The sequence below is a fragment of the Alexandromys fortis genome, unplaced genomic scaffold (assembly GCF_014885135.2).
Source record: "Alexandromys fortis isolate MF-2015 unplaced genomic scaffold, M_Fortis_MF-2015_v1.1 scaffold_21, whole genome shotgun sequence".
NCBI classification, from domain to species: Eukaryota; Metazoa; Chordata; class Mammalia; order Rodentia; family Cricetidae; genus Alexandromys; species Alexandromys fortis.
In genome coordinates this window covers 1,604,805-1,612,628 of record NW_026067905.1, presented here as the reverse complement: position 1 = coordinate 1,612,628, position 7,824 = coordinate 1,604,805, and the positions used below count along the sequence as shown (strand labels likewise).

General features: G+C 40.8%; 1 long non-coding RNA gene across 1 annotated transcript in view; it reads right to left on the bottom strand.

The window, feature by feature from the left end:
* LOC126497343 (uncharacterized) overlaps positions 1 to 7,824 on the bottom strand; it is a 249,664-nt gene that overhangs the window by 150,853 nt on the left and 90,987 nt on the right. The window lies entirely within an intron of this gene.

The window sequence follows — 7,824 nt, the reverse complement described above, 5'->3', positions numbered from 1 at the left end:
GAGGGAATCGTCATAGTGAATCAGATTTAGAGAGAAAAGGAGAGTTAGAGAAAATTCCCCTTTATGGAAAGATTAGCTAGATCCCAGAAGCCCTGGTGTCTTTATAGTAAGGAGGAAAGAAAGGAAATTATTGAAAACATGAGACCAGCTTTAATATATTGGTATAGGAACTATCATGAGGAAACAAGAAAACTATTAGGGGATATGGAGCAAAGAATAAAAGACTATATAGATAAAAGCTAGACCCAGGACCCTGAGAACTAGTCCCCCACGGTAGAATGTGGTTAATGGTGTGAGACAAAACAAAACTGAAAGTCCTTGCCAACATCTTGAGCACGTAGAGGGAGCTCTATTTTGATTATGCTTAGCCTTGATTTATGTCTGGAACCCTAAGTGGGGTGATGTAGTGAGCCTGCCAAGTTTTTGATCTGTTTTTGTACAAAAACTGAAGCTTTGCAGAAGTAAAATTGCAGCAGATTCTCACTACCAGTGTGTCTGTCTGTCATTCCCTTGCGTCGTATCCTGACTATCCTATCCTTCAACCCTGTCCTCCCGTGGATAGCAGTCTCACAGAGGGACGGTCCGTGGCAGTAAGTGAAGATAATTTAATTTTTATTTAATAGTTTATTTTCTTTAATCTTATACACAAACATGGCATCTACCTCAATCACACCATCTCCCCATCATTTATGTGGTAATTTTACATTTATTTGCATTTTCAGTATATGAATGCTTTGTCCGCAGGTATTTCTGTTCTCCAGTGCCCAGGAAGAATCAGAGGATGGCACCAGATCCTCTGAAACTGGAATCACAGACAGTAGTGAGCTGCCATGTGGGTGCTGGAAGTTGAGCCAGGGTCCTCTGCAAAAGCAACAAGTGCTCTTAACCACTAAGCCATCATCTCTTCAGCCCCAATACTTGTGTTTTAATGATGAAACCTGTAAATACCATTCTCCCAGAGTTTACCAGGAGTACATTTTTTATACAAACTCAGTGAGCCTGAAAGTCATAACATTCAAGTTCTCAATCTGTCAGCATTCCCTGCAGACTGTAAAATGCCTGTGTGTGGTTAGATTACTATAGTTATGCCTAGTGACCCATCTCTGTGTGTGGTTAGATCACTATAGTTATGCCTAGTGACCCATCTCTGTGTGTGGTTAGCTTACTATAGTTATGCCTAGTGACCCATCTCTGTAGTACTGCCTCCACCCCTTCCTCCTGCCTTGCCATCTAATGCTCAGAGTCACCAGCCCAGTGGTCCCAGGCCCATCATATCCCACATCAGTTTTTCTTCCTGCCCTGATATTATTCCTTCTGCTGGGAATAGTCTGTGTGTCATTAATCCTACAGATGGCCAATTCATCTTTTACCTTCTGAGACTCAGTCAAATGTCACTTAGACCAAAGCTTTCCTAAATTCTAGTTCCAGAGATGAGCCTTGCTGAATCTCGATGTTCCTTCATGGTCTGGGGAAAATCTAAAATTGCTTTTGTTGTACATATTCCACAGCAATATTTGATGCTGGCTTCAGTGCCAAACCCAGTGAAGACAAAAGTGTGTTGTTTTCATCCTTGTACCTACCACCCATCCCTTAACACACACTGTGAAGCAAAATGCTCAGTAGAGTCTGGGGATGTTTGCTGCTAATGTTCTTTGCATGGTTTTAGATAATACTCTGACTTTTGTTTAGATTTTGAAATAACAATTTCATCTTAACAATGATCCAAAGTCCTTGTGTCCCAAGCTGTGTTGCATTAGGCTATGGGCAGTATTAATTTATATACTAACAAGGTCTGTGTTGAATTATGCAACTCAAAGAACCAATTGTTTAATGAAACTTTACAGAATAACAGGTACTTCTGAGGATAGTGAAGCGTAGGAGTATTTATGCTGTGGAATAATACTCTTGTATACTGTAAAGATTTGTTACTCATATTGGTTTAATAAGACACTGGTTGGCTAGTAATCAGGAAGGAAGTATAGGTGGGGTAACCAGACTAGGAGAATTCCATGAAGAAGAAAGGCAGAGATGCAGTCACCAGGCAGACATAGAGGAAGCAAGATAAGATTGCCTTCTGAGAAAAGGTACCAAGCCATGTGACTAAACATAGACAATAATTATGAGTTAATTTAAGTTGCAAGAGGTAGTTAGTAGTAAGCCTGAGCTAATAGGCTAAACTGTGTTTCTTTGGGACTGAACAGCTGCAGGACTGGATGGAACAGAAACTTCTATCAACATGATATAGTACAACTTATCATCAGAATTTGCTTCATGCTTTTTCTTTTTTCTTTCTTGTTTTGGTAAGCTTATTTATTTCATGTGTACTAGTGTTTTGCCTGCATGCATGCATGCATGTGTACCAAGTGCATGCCTGGTATCCATGGAGGTCAGAAGAGAGCATCAGATCCCCTAGAACTGCAGATATAGATAGTGGTGAGCTGCCAGGTTGATGCTGGCAACCAAACCCAGGTCCTCTGCAAGAGCAGCAAATGCTCTCAACCACTGAGCCACCTCTTCAGCTCCTGCTTCATGTTTCTTATTTGTCTGTATGAAAGAGCAAAGAAGAAAACATTGTGTCCTATTCTCAATGTTCATAAGTTTAAAATCAATTTATCAGTAGATCCTGTTCTTTCCCTTAAGTGAGTTTGGCTGCCCAAATAGAGTTGTGTTATTAACATACAAATGGCCTTACTATTTATTACAATCAAGGCAGTTAAAGGAAGTGTTTGAAATGAGTCATGCCATTTATGATTTAGAAATGTATTGTTGAACTTACACAGTATTAAAAATGAAGGGGACTGGAGAGGTGGTTTGATGGTTAGGAGCACTGGCTGCTCTTTCTGAGGCCCAGGCTCAATTTCTAGCATCCACATGGTGGTCACAACCATCTTTAACTCCAGTTCAAAGGGATCTGATATCCACTTCTGGGCTAAGTAGACACCAGGCACACATGTATTGCATAGACATGCATGCAGGTGTAAATACTCATGTACAGAGAATAAACAGAAAACTGTTTAAAAGTTAACATGGACAAACTATGCTTTGTCATCATCTCTATGAATATTACCTTGACTTGTAGAATTATCATGGGCTTTTAAAAAATAAATTTATCCTATGACAACTTTATACAAATAGATTTTGCATTTTGATCATATCCCCACCCAATCTCATCTGCCTCCCACCCTTGCCAACCCCATCCCTGCAAGTACCACCTCACTGACTTTTAATATTAAGACCATTTTTGTTAACACACCATTGAGCATGCTCATGATAAGCACCGTGAAACATTCTCCATTCCCCTGGCTATATGTTAATACTAAAGACAGAAACAATAATAAAGATAGTTTAAATACATTTTTAAACGTTAAGGGAGCAGCTCATGGTGCCTGTTGGCAGAGCTAGGAGCTAGGAGCTATTTTTAAGCACTGTTAAAAATACACCACACGTCATTCTTATAAATATTCAGCCGATTAGAAAGAATAATTCATGTCACCAGGGGAATTGAAAGCAACAGCTGCAGGGATGATGTGGGAGGCTCATGTTCCAAGCAGCTTTCACCTTCCTCAAGGCCAGGGGGCAAGTGACAACCATCGGTGTTTTGAAATACAGGTCACTAAATATCTTATAGACAAAATCAACGGGAACCTGGGGCATGCACCATAGCTTTTTTATGATCCTCCTCCCACCCCACACCCTATTTGGGATGTAAATTCCCTGTTATTTAACCCTTTAAACCCTTCATGCTTTCTATATTTCCTGGAAAGTTATTTTTATTCAAATCTAGACTCATCTGTGTTGCTTATATGTCTGCTCTTCTCTGACTCTTAGTCTTGGGATTTCTCAGTTTCAAAATAAATTACTCCAGTCTCTCGGGGATGCAAGTATTTGTTCCTTCTCTGTCAACTAATAAGAGATATTGGTTTTGACACTGTAAAGTCTTTCTTTGCTATCAGCACCAATGAGTTAAGAAGGGATAGAAAAAGAAAATGATGGTTCACACATCATTATGGAGTTCAAAAAAGTGACTGAGGGCCTATGAAATAGCTCAGAAGGTAAAGGCACTTGTGGCCAAGCCTCGTGAACCAAGTTCAGTCCCCAGGACACACGTGATGGACGTAGACAAGCAATTCCTGCCAGTTGTTCGCTGATCTCCGCACATATGGACTGTGGCATGTGTGTTTTTGCATGCTCACACATGCACACACACACACACAATAAATAAATAAATGTAAAGGTTTAAGAAATAAATTAATATTTTGTATTATTTTCTTCTATTCTGTGAGTGAAAACAGCCTATCGATATTCTTTTACTTATGGATAGTTTTTCACATATTTAATATCAGTTTGAATAGTTATTTTTAGAAATAATCTACCTAAGCACATGATATGGTCTGTCCTTCTGTATATGTGTTGCTTTTTTGGTTGAGGAATACAGCTGTTTTGGCTATTGGCTTAGCAGAGTAAAGCCAGGCAGGAATTCTGAACAGAGATACAGTGATGGAGAGTAGGCAGTGTCAAGGAGACGCCAAGTAGCTGCCAAAGGAGACAGATGCCACGTAGCTGCCCAAGAAGCAAGATGAAATAAACCAAGAGCCTAGTAGTAAAATGTAAAATAATAGAAATGGGTTAAGCTGTAAGAACTAGCTAGAAAATGTGCATAAGCCATGGCCAAACAGAGTTGTAATTAATATAGTTTCTGTATGATTATTCAAGTCTGAGCAGTCAGGGAAACAAAAGAACTATCTCTATTTAGAGGCACAGCACCTAGAATCTTTTCCTTAATTTGTTCTCAAAATTAAATCTTAATTCTTACGTGCTGAGTAGCTGGGTCTTTGCCTTGTGTCTCCTTGTGTCAGCTGCTGTTTCTAGGGAATTGTTTCTCTGGGAAGAAACCTGGTTCTCTTGTAAAAAGCCAGATTTTGAACCTTGGAGAAGTTTTTTCAAACTTTAAGGCAATAAAAGTATTTTCCAGATGTATTTATTTCCTAATTAAAAATAAATACTATTTTATGTATGTGGGTGCTTAGCGTGTAAGTATGTCTGCATACCATATAAGTGCTTGGTGTTAGAGGAGGCCCGAAAAGAAAATTAGAGCCTCTGGAAATGGAGTCACAGACAGTTGTGAGCTGCCATGCAGGTGCTGCGAATTGAACCCAGGTCCTCTAGAAGAGAGCTGATGTTCCTAACCTCTGGACTATCTCTCTAGTCTTACCAGGTACATTAAAGCCTCCATGTATAGATATTTGCCCTCTGTGTAGGGTGAGATACTCATGAATGTTAGACCTTTCCCCAGCCATGCTTCCGGGGTATTCATACCGCCTCCACATTCCTAAATGTTTATAAATTGTTCCCTATCATTTCACAGATTGTTTTCCAAGACGGGCGCAGCACTTTGGACTTCATCCCTGTGCTATTCTTGCCATAACAACAAAGGCATCCAGGTTCACAACTGAGGTCATTTCCAAATGTTACTCAGTCTATATCGCTTGCCACATTTTAAAGAGTCTGATTATGGGGTGAGAGCTGTGTCTCAGTGGCAGGACACACACTTAGCACGAGCAAGGTCCTCAATTTAATTTCCTACATCAACTAAGACTAAGAAAAATTAAAGTGGAAAAACCTGACACCATGATTACAAGCATTTGGAGATCTATGGATCTTTAGCATCAGGACTAGTGTCCCCTTTCTATATTAAACATGCAATAGGGCCGAGATGGTACAGAAGAGTACTTTCTGCTTTTCCAGAGGACCCAGCGCCCACAGCCACCTTTGACTCCACCTCCAGAGGGTGTCGCACCTTTTCCTAACTATCACGAATGTGCACATACCCACCGATAATTTTTTTTTAAAATGGGAACGTATAAATAGAATGCACACTTACACATTTTGTTTTCATGGGTCATGGACTACCTCTTCTGGCATGTAACTCTTACTCAAGACAATACTTGAATACTTGTTGCTTCTTTCTTTTAATGTGTCATGGCTTCCTGCTTTGATTTGCTTTATTTGACACTGAACACTGTTCCTAAACTTGGCGAACAGCTTCTGCTTCCTACTCTGTCCCTACCTGCAGACTTCCGTGGCAGGATGTAGGAGCTCCAGCAGAAACAAGAACCCCATTTAAACTCTTAACTGGTCTGTAAGCTGAATTTTGGAAACCAATAGTTTACTATGAATTCAGCATCTACTTGGGGATTATGACCAAGAAATGGCATTGAGACTTATCCTCTCTCCTTGTAGAAATGGTCTTGATGCAAACATATATTCTGGAAATATGACTTGAAAAAATACATGTAATACCTGTCTTGGTCTCTGTTACCATAACACAAACATCCTCAGGTATGTTAGAACATGAAACAAAACTTCAACATGTTATGAAGAAGTGGTGTTTTCTTCAGAACACACGAAGGTTAAGAGAAGTCATTTAGAATCTCCAAGGTCTGGCTTGAATCTTACTTGTTCAGTGACTGGCTGTCATCTTTTGACACCTCTCATTTTTCCTCATGGTAAAACAGAGATGAAAATCTTCATGGTAGTTGTTTTAATCAGGGTGACTTTGTTCCTTCCACCAGGAACATTTGGAGATAACTACAGGAATCTTTAGAGTGCCCTGAGAAATGGTGTCCATGGACATCTGTCAGGTCTGTCAGGTGACCAGCCAAGCTGAGGCCAAACATCTCACTGCCAGTTTTCTAGAGTGAGTACCATCCAGGCCAATGCATCACTAGTGCCAAGGTGAAGAAACACCTTATAACTTGGGAGATCAAACTCTGTGCATAACACCTACAATATAAGCCCTACTTGGGTGTTAGCCCCTACTGTGACCACACCTTGTACTAAGAGTTCTATATAATTTTCTCATTTTATTTACATATCTTTGGCTAGGGATACAGCTCAATGGCAAGCATTTGCCTAGCTTCAAAATAGGGTAAACCATTCATATTGAAAAGGAACCATTACCACCACTGCACATGGATGAAGGAATTAAGGCTTTAGTTCAATTAGACGGCAGGTAATGTGCTCAGACCACTGTCAGTCCAGAACAGAGCTGACTCTCAAACCCAGGTGTCTTAGTTAGGGTTTACTATTGCTTTGAAGAGATACCATGACCATGACTGAAATTACCTGGCGCGAGTGAGAAGGAAACACGGAACACAAACCCACTTAGGAGTTTATTAGAGGGTGTGCATACAGGCCTCGGGATCCATGTGCAGAGAGGTGGGGGGGTGGCGTGTCCAGCTTTTAAAAGCTGCTTAGCACATGCACACAGGGGGTGGGCGTGACTATGTTATACACTGATGACACAGATGATGAGCGACTCATACATGTGTGCAAGGGTTTTAGCTGAGTCATACGTAGATGTAACCATGCATGTGTGCACATGGGTCATGCAGGGGCCCTTTGTGCCTGAGGGCCTGTCCGCACATGCCTGCCTTTAGAACCCGGAAGTGCAGCCTTATCTGTGGCTGAATAATTACAATGGCACTCTTATAAAAAAAAAAACCATTTAATTGAGGGTGGCTCACTTGCAGTTTTGGAGATTCAGTCCATTATGATCATGAAGTAGAGCATGGTAGCATGCTGGCAGACCTGGTGCTGGAGCTCAGAGTGCTACATCTTGTAGACAAAAGGAAGTCAGCTGAGTGTCATGCTGAGTAAAGATTGAGAAAAAGACCTCAAAGCCCACCCCTACAGTGACACTTCCAACAGAAAGTGTGGCCCAGATTAAAGGTGTCCACTGCAGTCTAGATTGGTGTGTGCTCCAGCCTCTAAGTCTGGATTAAAGATGTGTGTCATCCAGGCTCCTCCAACAAGACCACACCT